General features: G+C 43.7%; 1 protein-coding gene across 1 annotated transcript in view; it reads left to right on the top strand.

Moving 5' to 3' along the window:
• Positions 1–709: 709 nt before the first annotated feature.
• LOC128769768 (complement component C8 beta chain-like) overlaps positions 710–19990 on the top strand; it is a 57983-nt gene continuing 38702 nt past the window's right edge. Inside the window, exon 1 of the mRNA XM_053883743.1 lies at positions 710–1116. The gene's annotated coding sequence lies outside the window, so the exon portion shown is untranslated. The remainder of the gene's footprint in view (positions 1117–19990) is intronic.

Here is a 19990-nt window from a genome sequence, read left to right on the forward strand (position 1 = left end):
TGTGACGGTGAGGTTGGTGTATATGTCAGTGTCACTTAGATGTTTTTGGTGAAGAAAAGAGCCACGAATCTTTCCCTAAAATCACGTGAAAATATATATATATATATATATATATACCTCAGATGTGTCTCAACCTTTTTGCCGAAGCCTCTTTGTTGTCTTGGCGAAACAGCCGAAAACACTCCTTATATTTACCATATATATATATATATATATATATATATATATATATATATATATATATATATATATATATATATATATATATATATATATATATATATATATATATATATATATATATATATATGAGGCCAGCAAACAGATATAACCCTCATGACTGTCGCCTCTGGAACATCTATCCAAACACTATGTGAATTGTGAATTCACTATATGAATTTAAAACGATGAAAAAAAAGAAATTTAATTTAAAGAATGATATTTGTGTATTTATTTTTTTTAGATTATTATTTATTCCATCCTCTGGCACCGTCCAATCTTGGGGGGGACAAGCTAATCTAGAATCACAAGAAAAGTGGACTGATGCAACGCTTTGCGCTCTCATCTCATGCCCCATGAATCTCACTTGCAGCTAACTTGTTTGTGGTCGTGAGAAGCGTCAACCGGTCCCTCCTCCCATCCATCCTTTATTTTTTCGAAAAATGTTTAATCCTCTCAGTCCCCTCCCCCTTGCCACACATTCTCTTTCTAACGGATCCCCCCTCTCTCGCTCTCTCTCTCTACATTATTCTCCGTGCATTTTAATTTTTTCCCCTGTCACCGGGGGCCCAGTTTCCCCGCCCACTCCCCTGGTTTTCAGCCTGAAAGTGGAATAGTGGAGCCAAGAAATAGTTAATCTCTCGGGCTGCTGCTGTGATTGGCCGCTGTACGCAGCTTCAGCCTCCTTGAATGAGAAACAGGGGTAACCAGGCAACTTCACTACTGCAGAGGGAGAAAGCAACAGCCGGGATTTATTTCAGAATGATGGACCCGATTCCGAACATGTGAGAAGCAGGCGCTTCTGTCTCGAGCGTGTCCGGAGGATGGAATTAACCAATGGATTGTGGTAGACGCATCTGGTGAAGGGGCCACTGATGCGGGGGGTCCTGAGAGAAGGTGAGTGGCATCTCTCTTATGTGTTCCTCTTGCGCCCAAAGTCTCCCAGAACCGTGCAGCTGGACGGGTCTTTCACAGAGGCAGGGTTTATGGGATGCGCCGGCGCCGACTGAAAACGGACTGCGGAGCTTTGCGCTTGAACGCAGATGACGGACATAAGAGTGAAATACTGTTGGAGATGACGAGAAGTGTCCATGTGTTGGACTGTCTCCCACCGATTCGGATGCGGTGCCATTTAAAGCGCAAACGCCGGTCGCCTGTCAAATCACCTGCTGTCCCGATTGCGCATAAATTGGATCGGGATTTCCGTCCGGGATCCGAACATGAAGCGCCTCAGTCGTGAGCAAACATCATGATCGGTGTAAAATACAGTCGTTTCCAGCTGTGTTCGCCCCCTCCTTCCTATGGCTCTACCGCAACAGCGCTAAATCATCTGTAAACGACTGCGCGTCAGCGAGTTCTGGTCCGGACGGAGTGGCGGCGGTGGTTCCGAGGATGACCTGCTGATTTTAGATTTGAGGGACATGATGAGAGGAGAGCAGGTTTGGGCTGTGGTGGCCGTGAGGACCTGTGGATGGAGAGTTGGGGGAGCAGTTAGCGCAGACCGATCCTGGGCCTGTGCGCCAGATTGTATCAGGCTCGGGACGCACCAAGACGCGTCAAAGGAATTTAAATAGATAACTGCCAATTCAGAAAATTAAAAAAAAAATCATGTCATAGCTGGAAGTAGACAGAACTGAAGGAGTATTGACGTGGGTCCTGTGTTCATGTGCTCCATGAAGACGTCAGTAGGTGTCAACTTAAGTTTATACTTCTGAGAATATCTCACCCAGATTGTAAGCAAAAAAGACTTGGAAGCTCACGCTATAATGTTTCACCATTCAAAAAACAACTGATGAAAGTGAACTATGTTCACAGTTACAAAGTCATTGTATGTTGACCACCAACTTTTGGTTGTGGGCAACAGAGAGAGTAAGAAAACCTTGAGTTATGACTGAGTGTTCGCATCATAAGGCCATTGTTCTTCATATATATGCGTCTTGACTCGTGTTAACTATGCAATGCTGAGTCTCAGTTAACTTCTAAACAAGTTTTTCTAAATTATTTTTATCTTTTAAATCCACGTTATTTGTTTTACCAGTGCTATAGAGCTGTGTTGCTGACAAGCTAACCCTCACTTGTAATGTAGCCATGAGTCCTTCTGTGTCGCCTATTGCTCTCAGAAACAGCTTTGCTCCACAGCTCAATAGTGAAACACTTCTAGACACAAGGCCATCATGAACTACAATAGATGTTGGTAATGAAACGCCCGCAAGTCTTTAATTCTTCCCAGAAAACATCCTGAAATAATCTTGATATAATCCCATTTCACCGTCCGACAAGGAAAGATGTTTATGACTGCGTCTTGATAGGATATAAACAAAGGTCAGCGTTTGTTTGTGACAAACAAGGCAGGGTTCAATGCCAACTTCTCCCAGACTGATTTGGGTAATCTCCTTACAGGGGATCTTCTGCAATAGACCCTATAAGCTGGTGTCCGTGGCTCAATTGTGGGGCACACGCCGTGCGCGCACACACACACTCAGCACTGTTTCCAGTGGTCCTCCCAAGACACTTTTCCGCGGAACAGTGTGAGACGAGCGGCTTAAGTTGGATCTGAACAAAACACTAGAGAGCGGAATCTCCAGTACTGACTTCTTTGTTGGGTCCCTCAGTGGGAGCCAGAGTCTTAATTTAGCTGCTGACAGTAAAGCTGAGCGTGTATGTGGAAGATACAGTGCTTCTGATCCCATTAAGACGGAAATGTTTCTTCCCATAAATGTGTGAGAGCGAAGGTCGAGGGGTTCTCTTATATAGTCAGCAGATTTTACTGCCTATCCAAGCTATTCACGTCACGCCACAAACTTCCTTTTTGAAGCAGATACCTCGGCGTCACTCGACCTGTAGGGGGCAATATGCGTGAGTTCACTTCAGTTGAGTTTCAAATACTTAGCAAAGACTCATACTTGCTGTTGAATCACGTCTGCCTGAACACCCTGAAGATTTCTGGAGCTACAGCGAAACACAGGTTGCACTAGCTTCACTCCAGCCTGAATCTGGAGCAGCCTGAATATTTAATCTTCGTATTTTTAATGAGCTACCAAGATTGTGTCGGTGCTCTCTTTTTTTTTTTTTTTTTTTTTTGCCCGTGGTCTCAGCACGTCACCCGGATTCATTAGCCGAGATGTGGCCCGAGCAGCAGCGGCCGGGTCGGAGGTCACACCGGTCGACCAGCCCATCCAAAACAAGCAGCGATCGCAGAGATAGCGGGGTTTAACAGACAAGTGAATGCAGCACATGTTCCCCCCGCGTGAGTGGAATCAACATGACAGGTGCAGGGTGAGTCGCGAGAGCAATACCAGGGTTGTGGCGGAGGCTGACGCTACAAGCGGTGAAAATAGATTAAGAAATCGCTGCGGAGTCGGCGAAGGAACACAAGATTTCACCTCCAACAAGCCGGCGTAATGTGATGGAAACAACACTGGCTGATGACTCTCCCCGAAGCCGTCTGGCCGAATATGAAACCTGAAATTGAAAAGATAAGCATTTCATTTGGAAAATGTTTTCGCCGGGTTCGGGCTCGGCGACGGGATTGGAAACGGGTCAACCCGAACGCGACGGAATTAAGATTCTCGCTGCTCCAGTTTTGATCTGTTTTCACGTGGATTCATTAGATTTGGGCCAATGGTCATTGAGACATTATGTAAGCAGGCTGGGAACTACTCACACGTGCTCAACCTCATTATGACTGAACTAGATTCCGTAATGAGGTAAACAACCAATCCAGGGCAAACCTTATGTCCAGCATGAGGCCCGACTGCTTGATCATAAGAAGACTGAATTTCACCCCTACAAAATAAAGGTTGGAGTTACATGCCTTTTTTGTCATGTGGCCCTTTGGTTATAAATGTATGAATGTGTTTGACTCGCCCACAGTGCGACCTTGTTTTCAGACTTGTTCTCACTTCCAAGTGGCCACATATTGACTCGTCAAGCAGAGATTTTTGTCCTTATGTGTTGCATGTCGTAACATTAGGCTCTCAAGTGACTTCACTCCCTCTGCATTTCTTGATGCCACACAGTAGGTAGTTCCTCACCGGGGCGCTAAAAAAGAATGGAGAGGGTTTGGGTCCCTTGGGGTGGTGTCCCTTATGGTTCCGATCTTACACCACTTTCTGATGTCACATGATGTTATAAAGTTCCCAGTATGATTCTGGTGCCTCACGTGGTGCCACATTTTCCGCACTATGTGTCAAACTCAATGAGAGAATACGACTGTCATGTTATCCTATCATTTTTGAATGAGAGCTAAGCTTATAGCTAGGAGGGCGTCTGGGCGTCTGCAAAACATGAAAAAATGGACGCCCGATTCTCCACCGTAGCCATATACCAGCGTAATCTGGATACGGTCAAGAATCGGGCGTCCATTTTTCATGTTTTGCAGATGCCCAGATGCCCTACTAGCTAAAAACCCGAGAGATGTCGTGGGACGAGAAACATTTGAATCAGTTTGAACGCTGACTTCTGGGTTAACGCGGGACAAAAAAAGTCGGTTTGACAGCCTTCAATATCTGACGCCTTCGGAGTGAGAATGGCTCACAGTCCGAGTCTGGTGACCCATGTCCTAGTAGAGCTGCAGCATGGTTCTCTATTCAGAGTTCATGAAAGCCAAAATGACAAACAGACATTATTACGTCAAAGTACTCACTCTTTCCGACACCACCCTCATTGGCCAGTGACGTACTAGTAAATCATCTCACATGTATTTAACTCCACTGGAGCGACAGTCAAGGGCCATTGACTCTCACTGTTTTGCAACTGTCGTGCCTCTTATCGCATGTGCCATGTTGAGGCAACGACCCGGACAGCGTCGAGTAATGACTTGTCAGTCCATCGCACAGTGGCTTGTACTGTACGGCGCCGGGTGGCCTCAAACATCTGCTGAGCGACTGAAGATTTCCTTAGCTCGCCAACATTTTTCGACCACTCTCAGCCATTTTTTTTTTCCAGAGGAGCGGCATGGCCGATGCATCAATGACACCGGGCATCACCAGGGACATGTAGCATGCCAAACCAATGATTCATTAGGACTCAATTAGCTGGGAGGCATGTGGCGCCCCGCCATATGCCTTGAGGTGATACACCAATCTGTACCAACTCCCCCAACTGTCCTCCAGACTGCCTTTATACATTGAAGCGAGTGGTACAGTAGCTCTCCGTCTGCTCTGTTTCTTTCCTCTAAAGTCTGTCTTCTCTCAAGTAAAACTCAGAAGCAGTCACCCGGCACCCGCCTTCTGAGCAGGAAATGAGTCACAATGACCTTCAACTCAACTCATGTAGCGCCAGTTGGCGCCGTATAAAATGCTCATCCATCGAGTGAGGCCGAACAGCTCCTAATACTGTAAATCTTAAGAAGTAAGAGAGAGGCCTCGCTTCATATCGACTTTGCTCAGGCTGCCAAGAGGCGGCGTGCGCTGCCGACAAGATCTATCCGCCCTCAAATCTAGTTTGTCTTGTTATCTGTGCCAAGGCAACCCCCCCTCCCCCCCCTCCCTATCTCCGTCCCCTCACAATCGCTCCTTCCCATACCTGGGATTAATTCAATTAAAGCGGAAGATGAAACAGGGATTTAAACACGCCACGCTGCAGAGAAACAGTGTCATTACAAACACAACACAAGTCATTTGCATCTGAACATGTGAGCAGACAGTCTCTGATTGGCATTTCCCAGCTCTGAAAGGACACGGCTGCTAATCTACTATCAAAGAATGCCACCGGCCATGGCGTCGGACGTCGGACAGTCAGGCAAAGTGACAGGAAGCACACGCGTCACATCAAACAACGCTGCCAGCCACTGCGACCCACAAACGGAAAGTCAAACATTATATGATGTCATCGCCCGGAGTCGCGGGGGCGTGAACAGAGAACGTATGAATCAGTCAGTAGACATTGGAGAGAGCATTGTTATTACAGGAACACACTTCCTCCTCCCGACCACATCTGTGGTGAGACTGTTGTGCTTCTCTGACCTGCCTCATCTCCTCGGCCCTTCTCTTAACTCATCTCTCAATAGTTCTGCCTTAATATAGTTAACTTCAATTACGCTTGCTTCATCCTTGTATATGAATAATGTGGTATACTTTTACTGGCCACTACTGAGCTAATAATATATCAGACTTGTTTTACTAGGGATACATGCTATAGAACACGAAAAATTTAAGATGAAATAGAACTGCTGAGAAGCTTCTGTTCATATTCAGTTCATATTTCGGTCTAATGTCTCTCTCTCTCGATATATATATATATATATATATATATATATATATATATATATAATCCCCATACAGCCACTTCTTTAATAGAACCCATACACTTCTTCTTCTATGCTAAAACATATTCACCGTTTTGTGACTTAGACACTTGCTTTATGTGTCTCTTCAATTCTCTGTTGAACTTTGAACTCACCTCCTTTGACCAATCATGTGAAGTGGGTGTGGTCAGCCTGAACCGAGGCTAGTTCAGATTGAACGATCATCCTACTCTGGTAAATAATATTTTGAAAGTCTCTTGAATTAGCGTAACATGGGACCTTTACACAGGACTTGCCTGTGTTTCACATAGACTGTAGAGGTCAACCAGCGCTGCTCGGGACACTCAGAACCTTGGCGTTTCCTATCAAACCAGCCCACGCTCAGACTGGTTTAAGTGGAACTCAAGTGGGAGGGTCACTCAGGTGGGAATAGACAACACACTGGCAACTGCAACTTCAGATGATGAAGCCATAGAAGACGGTAACAAGAGTTTTGAGAAAAGTTTTGTTGAAGTGACTGTATCCATGTAGCAGTCCAACGCCAGAGTGAACGAAGTGTATATTTAATTCACCGTAAATTCCAGATTATTAAGGTCAGTGGTGCTTAAAAATGCATGAGGATCACTTCTAAACTAGTTGAGAAAGCGGGGTCCAGCATGGAGACTGACTCATGAAACAAACTGGGCAATGTTCTGAACTTGAATCATGAACTCCTCACATCTTTTATTGACATTAAAGTGCTCAAAATGCGTTGTTTACAGGTGCGTGTCCAAAGTTACGACACCACAGCCGGTCTCACCTGCTGCTTCTCGTATCCGGTCCTCCAGGAAATCGATTCTGTTGGCGGAGCTGCAGACATGTTGGCAAAAACCTTTAGCCTGTAAAAATCCATATATGAGCTACGTCATTCGCTGTTCAGACCACAACAAAAAAGTAGTATAGTCCACAAATTACAGTGATTCTCATTTCAGAAACAGAGAATATGACGTTTCAGGTTCTGAACCAGCTTGAACACAGAGCTGTGTCGGTGTGAACGCTCTCTCAAATCAATTCAGATGTGTTACTTCCATAAAGGGTTAACCTGTAGAACGACCCCAAAAGCAGAGAGATGTTGGATTGAAATCCGCACTGGACCAGAACCACATTATAATGTTCATATTCTATTAACAGCTCACTGTGAAATGGCCTTCTTTGCTCATGCCATTGTCAAGTGTTTCATTGTGCCGCCTCATTAGCAGTTGTTTACATGTGTGTGTTGGGTCTTTTATCACGGAGGAAAAAAGGCAGTGTGACCCAGTAAAGGAGAATTTCATGAACAGACAGATCTGGATTAAAGAGTCTGTTTGAAATGCTGGAAACGAATACATGCAAATATATAGATTATTTATGTTTTCCAGACGACAATGGAAATAAAATGGTTTTCCTGATGGATTTTTTTTTTTTTCAATCGGAGACGCTCAAGTGGAGCTGGAGATTGTGGTGGAGTTGGTGCCCCAGTTGTAGACACGTGCAGCCACCTAACAGCACTCTGCCAGCGTTTTCACCGCATTACCCAGAAACGCAATGTTCGCGTGACCCAATTTATCAGCCTCTCCTCCCCATTCATCTGCTCTCACAGATGCACTACTGGAGCAGAGCATTCATCACCTCTGAGTGGCGAAGCCCTTAGGTGGCATCCTGTTGGCCCGCACCACCTCTATCCACCCAACAGGGAGGTGAGGGGGCGGGGGCGCTCCGAACCTGGCGCCTGATAACACTTTGGTCTTTCAGAAAATAATCTAATATCTTGCTCCCAATTTCAATATTGTATCTGTCATTACGTATTTGGAGGGGAGTTTCTCAACCCCCGGGAGGTAACGGAGATGTTTAGTTCAGCCTGGAGGAGCGATCAGACTCGCTCTCTGGAGATTTCCCTTCATCATGCATATTTCTCAGCCAGTGATTTCTCTGCTTCTGGGACCATTTATGCTTGTAAGAATCAAACGTAAAGTCCTGATCCGAAGTGATGGATGCAAACTAAATCATTTTTCTGAGTGAAGTGGAGATGTTCATCTGTAGCTAAATAGTCATCCTATAAACGTTTATTATGTCACTTTCGTTCATGGAGACGGGGTGAAATACTGGAGGGTGAAACCAAGCCAATGGAAAAGACAAGATATTGGTGTATATATCCTGTACAGCCTTAAAGTGCTTATGTAAGTTGTGCTCAGCCATACACAACAGTACTTTGCTTTATATTTTATTGAAATTAGCTTCAACTGTTGCAGTGCATTATGGGACTTGTACAAACTAGTGTTGGGTCGATGAGGTATCACGAAACAGTATTGCAGGGTTGGTGAAACAGTGCCACACTTGGTTTAGAAATGCTGTGAGGAAGTCCAAACGTTTTACAGCAGACAGTGCCATCTAGTGTCTAAAAATCAGGACACTGTTTCATGAAACCTCATCTACCCTTTAATACTGTGTCACGAAACCTCATCTAACCTTTAATACTGTGTCACGAAACCTCATTGACCCATTACTACGTCAAAGTCATTTCAAAGCTACAGCAAACCTACAGTAAAAAAAAAAAGTGATTTCTGGTGCAGGACATTTAAATGTCACTAACCCGAGCGTGGTCTCATACAGAGGCTCTAAACCTATCTATTTTTGGACCTCAGAGTGGCTCACCAATGAAAGCACGACTGTAACAGTGTGCAGGTGGCCTCTCCAACTACCTGTCATGATTGGGATGCTTCAAATGTGAGCAGATGAATAGAGAGAGGTTCTTCATTCATGTACTAAATGTTCCATATTATCCATGATCCAACCGATTTAGAATCTAGAAAAGGACTCAGTTCCACCTATTTTTATGTTTAATACCCCAATATCATTGCCAATAGATCCACCTCCATGAATCAAGGATTGATATGGTGCATGGTTGGTAAATAAAAGTCTTGTGAAATGACATGAAACCATGTGATCAGAGTAAAGATATCTGTCATTGAAAAGTCCCACCAGCAGCAGAACCAGGTGCAAGTCATGTTCATCAAGTCTGCTAAAGAAAAAAAGAAGAAAAAACTTGATGCAAACTGTTGAGAAAATTGGAAAAACTGTACATGATAAATACAATTCTTTTTTTTTTTGATAAATGAACTCTAAAGAAGACAATTCCAGTGTAAATGAAAGTATCGCCATAAAATGTTCTAGTTAATTTTAAAAACAGGTGAACAATTTTTACTGTTAGGGGCGCCATCACTTTCTTTATCATATTTTCTTGTCAAGAACTTCTTCATAGTTGGTAACTGTCACAAATCTGCAGCTGTCAAGTCAATTCATTGACATACTACTTCCACCATATGTGGCAAGTGTATTAAAACTGAGCGTCTCACAGCGGCTCTCTAGGGGGCGCTTGCAGCCCAACCATGGCCCTGTGGTTAAGAATCACTCCTTTAAACCACGCACATGTACCTGAGCAAAGAAGCACGTTCTTGGTGGATTGCTTTTCATTCAACTCTTGCTCAACATGTCTCTCTAGTCTTTTGTTAAACAAATGTCCCTGTTATTCTGCCACCTGCAGTTTGATGTGATTCTCCTTTTATTTCTACGTACAGTTGCCCTGAGCAGCCAGCGCCTGGCGCGGACACATGGGTCCGCATGACGTCTGCGCACGAGACCCGTTAGATCGCTTCTCATCAGAGCATCTCAGCTGGAGACCACCCTGATGTTTGCCTCTAATCAGACATCAAGAGTTTCCAAGTGTCACTCGGTGCCTTCAGTTTGTGGCGCAACAACCCGAGAAACAGTTTCAAAAAGAAAAAGGCCATCGCATGCCTGCAGCCGGAGCTGGATCTTGACCTTGCCATTGTGACAAGAGACCCCTCCAACACTCACCCTTAGCTGCCAATGGGCTGTTCCGCCGTCGCCCAGCCCTCCCAGCCTCTCCAGAGTGCCATAACATATGAGGACGGCAACAGTTTCACACCCAGTTTCACACCTCCTGTGGTCTCATTCGTCGCAGCAGCCTAATCACTCATGTGAGATTAATGAGAGATGTCGAGGTGAGATGCGCTAATTACGCGTTGGATCACGGGAATAGTGAGCGAGTCGCGCGTTCGTAATGTGGGTTCGACTGATTCATCACAACACTGGAGTGAAAACATGCATTTCGGCATTTCACCAAACAACAGAAGGCGGCAAACACGACTCTTCACGGAGGACGTTTATAGTCTACTGTGGTATATTGACAAATGGTCGGTGTTGTCACTATTTGGGCTCCTCAGGGGCCACATTGTTTCCTGTTAGGGGCCATCAAGCCAAAAGACTGAAGGACGGAAGTTCATATATATATATATATATATATATATATATATATATATATATATATATATAAACATTAACTCCATTGTTAGTTTACTACTATATTATTATGTAGTATTATTTAATCAATTTTGCTAAATTTCATAAATATTGAAAGAACTCTTTTTTTGGGTGAATTACTTAAAAAAAAAATAATGGAAGAAGTGGTAGAAACCTGAATATGATTTAAAAATAATAGTTATTTATTTTGAAAACCTACTTAGAATTTAAATCATATTTGTCCTTTCACTCTGAAGTTGTGAGGGCCACTTGAATTCAGGTAAAGGGCTGCATGTGGCCCCCGTGCCGTACTTTTGCCCACCTGTGATTTAGCGTGAAGAAACAAGTGTTTTATTTTTTTTAACTGGCTGGGAAAGACAATATTTTGATTTAAAATAAACTAATCATTAAACAAAAAGCAATATGAGACCCTTACACCGTGTCAAACTCCCACCCAGGGGCCACACAAGAGCTCCAACACCATATGTTTAGCTTGAAATTAAATCCAAAAATGGCAGACGACACACACCAATGCTTTTTATTAAAGCTGGCTCCCAGGTGCCTGGTTTCACTCACTGCTCTGACTTTTATTTTCTGTTTAAGGAGTGGCAGTAAATATACATTTTTATGAGCTGGACAACCTGCCTTACTCACTGGAACACTTTTGTCTGAGTGAGGATGAAAACACGTCATGAATATGGATCAAATAAAACTGCAAAGTAAAATAAAATAAATAAAAATAATATATTACAACACATGGGTTGTGATAAGAGGAACCATTAAGATCTTTAAATGAATTCTCAGTGAGACTGATGCAGCGATTTTAAAGGCGCTGTCATTGAAGTGTCAGTTAAATCTGTGTTAGTATCCGTCTGCCCAGCGAGGAGACATCTCGAAAACCAAACGTGTGTGTTTTGCGGCTGTAAAAATACATCTCATTGAAGGGGCGACTTGTTCGATGTGGCTGCTGTAAAGCCTTGTTGAATCAATGACAGGAAGTGAAAAGGGAACTGTATTGGATCTCACTTCTGAGGGGCATTTAGCTGAGATTTGTACCGAGCGTTCCCGTTCACATAAAAGATGCTACATCCAAGGGATCATTCAAACTGAGGATAACTGTCTGGAAATGGGTTACAGGACTCTAATAAAGCGCTTCTTCGCTGGCATTGTTTTCTTCCAACAGCATCTTGTTCTCCCCAGCCTCTTTCTGACAACGCCGCGGTTCCAACTCAAGCAAAGGCACTTCTGCGTCCACGTGACGCTGTCCTGAAGATAATCTACCGACCAGCGTTTTACCAGCGTGAATCTTTAGCAAGCAAAAAGATCCTCACTCGCTCAAAGTATTACCAGTTTTTTCTCCTCACTGAAGTTCAGTCCAGTTCGGACTGAAGACATTAACACTTTATTTCCATCTGAACGACAATTTCTCCTGCAGCAGGCAGATAATCTAGGGTGAAAAGATTAAAAGAGTCTGCTCTTCCAAATATTTCAGACCCCCTCTTGTTCAGCTTACAGCCAAATACATAATCCATCATCTCCCCTCATCCCCATCCCCCCTCGGATATTTTCTACAGTCCGACACGGCGTCTTTAATATGTGCCACTGTGCTAGTGGGTTTATGCTAAGAAAATACCTTTCTGTGTGTGTGTGTGTGTGTGTGTTCTGGTTGTCATTTCATGACAACATCACACAAGACTGTCACAGTATCTTGCTGGAACTTCCCCACAGCTCCAGTTTGGCTGTCAGGCGGACGTAATGTTGTTGCGCGCAGCTGTTTTGATCGTGCCAACTTTTATCTTCCCGACACGGCGTTTCTTTTAAGTCATTCGGTTAAAAAGAACAGTGAAGCAGTTCGTAACTCCGTAGATGAATACTTCTTAAAGCAGCAGCCCATGTATGTTTAATAGTATACGGCACCACTGCGCATCCCATTACGCTTCAAATGCATTAATATTGTAACTGCAAATTACAGAGGCATGTGGTTTTTGTAATGACAGATAAGAATATTTTTTTTGTCCTTGACAATTTCGGGTGATGGGTAGATGAGGTTTCATGAAACAGTGTCCTGACTTTCAGAGGCCACCAGATGGCACTGTCTGCTGTAAAATGTTTGGACTTGAACAACTAATTCGATGAAACCTCAGATCATTTCACAGCATTTCTAAACCAAGAGCGCCATCTAGTGGCTGCTGAAAATCCAGTCAGTGTTTCATCAACCCTGCAATATTGTTTCATGATACCCATCACTAACCTTGGGTAACAAGGTCTGAGCAAGACAGGAAGAAACAGAAAACAAATGTGGCAACACAAAACGCAAGACAGATATAGGAGAAAAAATATGCACTTTTCAAAGTACGTTTTAAAGGTGCTTGGCTAGGATCAAATATACGGGCAGAATGTGGAAGGACAGTACCAACCAAGTACGCAAAACATCCTGCAACATGTCGCCTGCTAGTCTGTTTAACAGGAAAAATTCTAACGTATTGTCAAAATAGTGTTAAAGTTTTTGTTGCCCGTTTCTCCAGTGTGTGTTCACTAGCATGATGACATCACACTGGCACTTCACGCTGGGATTTTTAAAAAAAACCCTCAGTCATTCAATGGAACCTCCAGTAAACATAACAAACGAGTATTCTCTGTGCATGAACCATAAGGACAATCTGTATGGGTGTGATGTCTACATTGAATGGCTGAACCATATTATGTTATCGCCCAAACAGGAAGTCCCTTGAACAGAAAGTGGCTTGGGTGGAGCTTGTTTTTGTTCATATTTATATTGAATGTGCTGTAAAAATAGCCCTCAAAATGTTTATATGAAGCTCTCATGAGGGTAGTGTGAAGCTGTGAGGGAAGTTTTTCTGCTAACTGTAACCAGGTGATGTGATATATGCTAATATACAAGGCTGAACAACAATCCTTTTCGTAACTTCTCACCCACTCCCCCTCAGTGGTACGTCCTGAGCTCAAAGGTGTATCGACTCCCTCTTGTGTCATTCATTAGACTCCTTGTGACTCATCGTTCTTTGGGCGATCCCAGCTCAAGGCAGCGCACCAGACCACACGTCAACCTTTCCTCAGAAATAGGCATTATGTTCTGGGAGAGGTAGACAAAGAAAATGAGGGCGCAGGAGAGCACGGGTGGGAGGGAGACAAGTATAGAGGTGGTAGAGGAGTGAACCACGTGGGAGAAAATCCTCAGGGCAAATCAGAGATTGGACTATAAAGAGAAGTGTGGTGTTTGCCGTCAGGAGTCCGCGCAGAATCACGAAAAGGCCGCTTCAGTTCTCTCCACCTCCGGAGATGAGGAATATAAAAGGCACCTCCGGGATGATGGAGGAGGTTTTGAGGGGAACTAGCTATTACTCTGAGACAGAGCGAGCGACTTGGGGGGCCAACTATTCAACATGCGTCTCTCTAACTGGTTTATATGAAAAACGTATAAACTACGGTCCCTAGATCAAGCTCCAAACCGACTCCATGTTGTACTAGCGACAAAGAAGACGTTGAGTACGGGTATCTTAGTTCAAGGATGGAGACGCAGGAAATCAGTTATGTCTGAAAAATGAATCTGTGTGTGACTCTTGTATTGTTCTGAAGAAAATGAAACATGTTTGTAAAGTTTAATATCGATTTTTATTGCCCAAAATCTTCTTTTGTCCTAGACATTCTTATCTAAAGGGTAGCCGTACCATCCCATGGGTCACCAAGGTGAGGAGCTCAGATATCTGAGAGAGACTCAGTGAAGATTCTCTGCTGCTCCAAATAAAGAAAAGCTAGTGGAGGATCTTTTTAGGATGCCTCTTGGACACCTCTCTGTGAGCATACCCAACTCAGAGGAGACCCAGGACTGGGTGGAGAGACCTGGGAATGCCTCAGTAGGGAGGCATGCTACTCTTACATTTGTTCACCAGTGATATGGAAGATGTTTGAGACAGAGACAGTCTGTGTTTATGTCTCGGAGCACACATTTTGCTCCTCTCCTTTCCTCCAAATTGGGCGTAGTTATCCCCGCACTGAGTTGGTAAATGGATAATGCGGGAACACTTCAGAGGGCAGATCTTCCCCTCGCAGGCTGAGTACGAATCAGTGGAGTGTGCGGCTCTGAGGCCTCTTCAGACACAACCCTGCGCTATGTAAAGACACTCATTTACTTTTCAGCTGTGGCTGCTGAACCTGAAACATTGATTCCCCCGTAAATGGCGAAAGAGAAAATGCCCAAATGGAATACTCGTATGCATTCACTCGCCCTCCTCTCATTTTGCTCACTCACTCGACTGTTCCACCGTCGGAGGCCCTCAATCTTGTCGGGATGAAGCTAACTAATGGGCCATAGGGGAACAGCCCTAGCGCCAAGGCTATTAGGTCTCTTTGGAAGACTTGGCAGAGAAGCAGCAGGAAAGTGTTTCACTGAAGTTTAGCTGATACATCTCCAACACGAAAATCCATCCACGTGAACTCATGATTTAAGAATTGTCCTTCATGCCACATTGTAAAGTTTCATTACGCTCCGTCTGATTTCACAACCTAATTTAGCTCATGTAGTCACAATTTTGGACTTAAAACCTATTTAGATGACTGTGTGACTAGGATTGAAAAACAAACAATTTGTATTCATGACTATACGGATTATACAGCTGGCACTTGGGATGCTAGCTTTTTTAGCATAGTCCTCCACCACGAGCAGCAGCTAGCTTCTACGCGATATTCATTTTTAAGTGTCAGAGTCAAAATCTTCTTACACAGGGTGCGCTGTAGGCGAGTAAAGTGTCACTGTAAGACCTTTTGACTGGCCATTATGCATTAAGATGTAAAACTTTTAATAGCTTTTGACTAAGTCTTGTACCCTATTTTAAGGAGCTAATATTGTTAGCGCTTCCCATATTGCCCACATTTCTTGGATGCTATGTTGTCTGAGCTTATAAAGACACTATCACACCTTTAGAATACTTTTGTGTGTGTCAGTATACATAAAAATATTACTAACTATAGACAACTATACGGAAGATGAAACAATTTTCTTTAGCAAATAGTCAACTCTGGTCAATTCTGCGGCTGTCAGTCTCAATGGTCTTTACAAGTTCAGTTCCACCAGGTTTCCCATTGAGTTCCATTTAAAAGATTAACAATCGGATTAGAGAAACACATTTAATCACGCACCCCTCAAAGTAGCTTGAGCAAATTATAGCTTTTCATATCTAATGCTATTTCTGGAAGCAGCTCGTGTTCCTGTCTTTCCACGTCTGTTCTGGCCATGACCCTGCTGAAAACAATTAACCTAGCTAATCACATGGTCACGTGGCCCGCGAGAAGAGTGACGGTTGATCCACAAGGTCCGATGTGGCAGTCGAGTCAGGAATCGAATTAGTCAAACAAGTATAAATTAACCTTTTGTGGAATCCAAGGTCTGTCAGCCACCTGCAAGGCCACGTGAGGCCACGTTGTTGTTGATGTGACAAAGGCTCTGATGGGGAACTAGCATCAGAAGAGGTGAAAGATAAAGTGCCGCAGTTGGTCATGGGCCTTTGTTGTTGGAGGTGACACACGGAAACACAGCGGGGCTATTCAGTGGAGACATGCTTGGCCAGGTTGCGGCAGACGTGTCCCTCTCCAGAAGCTTGTTGGGGGGCTTTTGTTCTGAAAGATGACCGCTGTTAGGTGCCAAAGCAGGTCTATGGAACACATGGTCCACCAGCCTGGGGCCACGCCAGCCTTTGCCAAGAGGAGACGTGCATGGTCCAGGGCGCGGGGACATCCCGCTTTACACCGCCCACCAACAGGCTAGGGAGAAAAGGCTTCACCCTCCGCGGGGACTCGCTTGAATGGTGGAGTAATTGGCCATATCTGGTGATAGATGACTGTTCAACCTGTGTTACTCATCGGCAGCAGTGCGCACGGAGGCTTGTCTCACAATATGAGGTTGATTGTGCAGTCTATTAAGCGCCAGTCTCAGGAGGAAGCCGTACTTACTGGAACGAAGAGCTTAAAGTAATCTCAACATTGATCTGATTTACAGGTGCTGTGATCGACTCTTCCCAAGATGCTTGCAACAAATGTGTTCACTGAAGTTTTAGCTCCATATTCCAATATTGCTCTACACAACTGCTATACACAGAGACACCTCTGTTTTAATACCATCCCAGCATCATCCATCGTCGACAAAGATCATTCTCTTCTTGTTCCTGGCAGGTCTATTAGAAAACATTTATTTTCCTGTCATTTCACGGATTCATTTAAGGACCAACAATCACAAAGAAATGCTCACCAGTGCAAAAAGATTCTCCATCACCATTGTCACCTTAACCCCAACCTCTGCCTTTCTTTTACGCTACACAGTGCCCACGGCGTCAGTATGTGCCGCGGAAGGTGGAACATGTGCCTCAGTTGAAAGCCTAACAAGTGAGGATATAAGCCTAAAATGTGCTGGCCTGCACCGCGGAAGGCTTCAGCATCACTCTGGGAAGTCCACAATAGTCGATATTTGATGACCTGAGAGTGAGAATATGATAAAAAAAAAGCAACGTGGGAAAATATTAGTTAGTAGTATGGACTTCCATGGTCAGCCACCTTGAAATTTTCACCATCAAAAACAAGCCAAATTCACAATATGAAACACAGTCCTTGTCACAGGCCGAGCAAAATGTATATTATATTTGGTTATATATTCAGTTTGTGTCTAAATACATAATAACCACAGAATGTTTTTTCATTGATGTGATTGTAGGTCATCTTTTTTTGGAAGGAACTTTCTGGTGCACTCGAAAATAACATACAGCAGCTTGGCAAGCGGCATTTAGCCTCGAGTTTGGCACAAATCTCTACACTGATACCGAGTGTATATGTGAGCCACAGTCAAGGCAGAGACCAGAGCACATCAAGACAGGGACAAAACCAAGACTTAGAGGATGCGAGACCGAGTTAAGACCAAAACCTAGGAGGGGCGAGCCTCCACAGGGATCAAGTTTATGGTTTCCTTGGTGCCCATTCTTCAAATAGAAACTCCTCTGACGTTTGCAGACTAGAAATTCCAAATTCAAGTTAAGGCAACTGTCTGATGCAAAAGAGATCAGTCAGTCACCTCCCTATATGTGGTATTCACTCCTGCCTGTAAGGGCAGGTTCTTTCACTGAACGTTTCAGCGCTAGTTCCACCACATGGTTGTCTGTTCTAAGATGCCTTGTCACACCTTTATAATTCATCTGTATAGGCAACCTTTTTCCCAATGAGGTTTCTGTATGTATCATTACACTTGGTACACGAACATGAGCTGTCTTACATAGAAGGAAGGCATAACCTGTCGACCATCTCCAGACGGTGACTTCACCACCTTGAGAGTAATGACAGGCAGCACAAGAATAAACGCCCCCAATAAACCAGAATTGTAAGAGATGTATCTCGTAGCAACCCACTCTGCCTCCTGCGACGTAAAACACATCACATTCTTCCCAACAAAATCAATATCTTGCATGATGGATGTGCTCATGGAGGATGCCACGTTGCCTCACAGCATGCCTGCTTTTTGTTTACCGAGCCAATTATGGTTAAGACATCCAGTCGTGACCAAATATGTGAACTCCAATAAAAGCATCAGCGAATCAAACAGACGCTAGGAACGACTTTTGATCTCAACAAATATGGGGAAATTAAAGAAATTCTCAAGTATAGGTGGTGCTTTGCGTTTGAGAGTCGCTGGAGTAAGGAGTGATGTTTGTTAACTGTGACCCAAATCGTAGGAGACAGTGGGATCTGCTCCGACACAGAGCACATTCAGGAGTCTGGGTGACCTAGATAGTGTATCGGAAAAGCAGCTGTATCTCATTTTGAATTGCTCTTCAGTGGAGCACAATGAAGCACATCTCCGCCGTAGCATAATGAAAATTACATCCTGATGTGATCCTTGGTGGCACGGAAAACACCTTCACCATCACTTATGCTCAACCCGTCCAGCACCAATTTATTGGCTGTTTGCCCTCCACATATCACCATGGTGACCTTCATGTCTAGACCATGAGACAGGTGGAGGACTGGCGATGAAGCTGGAATGATCTGTTGGAAGGGAGTTGAAGGAGGAGTGCAAGGTGCTTTATACATTACACACTCAAAATACAGTGTTTAGCTCAATTGAAAAACAACTACGGAGGATTACTCACTCTGCCTGTTTTCATTGGTCCGAGAAAAATCTGTTAGTGTTTGTTTTTCAGCGGGATTATACATCCTCATTTTTGTATAAGGTCAATCAAGGATTTGCAGCTGGCGCACCACGTGTCTGGAGTAGTGTTGTTGGTTAACGTCTAGCTTTCTTTCAGTCTCAGTGGCTCAGTTACGGTCAAAATCCACTTGAAATGTGCGTCAATATCAGTATATTTTTTAGTCACACTTTAGATTAGGGAGCAAATATTACCGTAAATAGACTTATACTTACTGTAAAGTGATTATTAGTGTCGACATTTTACCCAGGAGCGGTCAACAAACGTTAAACGCTAAGCAAGTAATTTCTTTATTAATAGTTAATACGTGTTCTCTAATACAAGGTGTTAGCTTTTTTTTTTAATGTTGGGCTCTTGTGTGGCTTATCCTTTAGGGTCGTTCACACCAGTGTCTCTCGCAAAAAAGTCCATTCAGCTCAAAAGTCCAAAATAGGAACACAAACAACCCAGGTTTTGGACTTGATCTTGGACTTGACACCCGACGTCCTGGGAAGTGAGGTGCTTGTTTCAGGCTGGACTGGCGCTAGATCAGACCTGGGCAAAGTGCGACCTTCTGACTGGATTTATGTGGCCCTCCTGGAGTCAGAGTAAAACTATAAAACTGTTCATTATGATGCAACTGAAACTTAACTTTCTTGTTTGATTGTATTTCTTTATTTTTCGTCTTTTCCACTGACTATTTTAGGAGTATTTCTTGTCCCTTAAAATACTTCGATTTGAAAATATATTTTAAAATGTATGACACATCGAGATACTTTAAATGGAATGTGGTTTAAATTAAATCAAACATTTTCTGTGCATATTTAAAGTGTAATTTCATAGTCACTCATAATGTCATCACTTGATTTTTATCTGTAATTTTCTCGTACCCTCCTTTCTTTGGGTTTGGTGGCCCCTTTCAACGCTCACAACATATGACCTGGCTGGAAATTACATAAGCAGCGTGACAAACAGTATCTGTTCATCTCTTTTCACCGGCACG

This window comes from Synchiropus splendidus, chromosome 13, assembly GCF_027744825.2.
Source record: "Synchiropus splendidus isolate RoL2022-P1 chromosome 13, RoL_Sspl_1.0, whole genome shotgun sequence".
Taxonomy (NCBI): Eukaryota; Metazoa; Chordata; class Actinopteri; order Syngnathiformes; family Callionymidae; genus Synchiropus; species Synchiropus splendidus.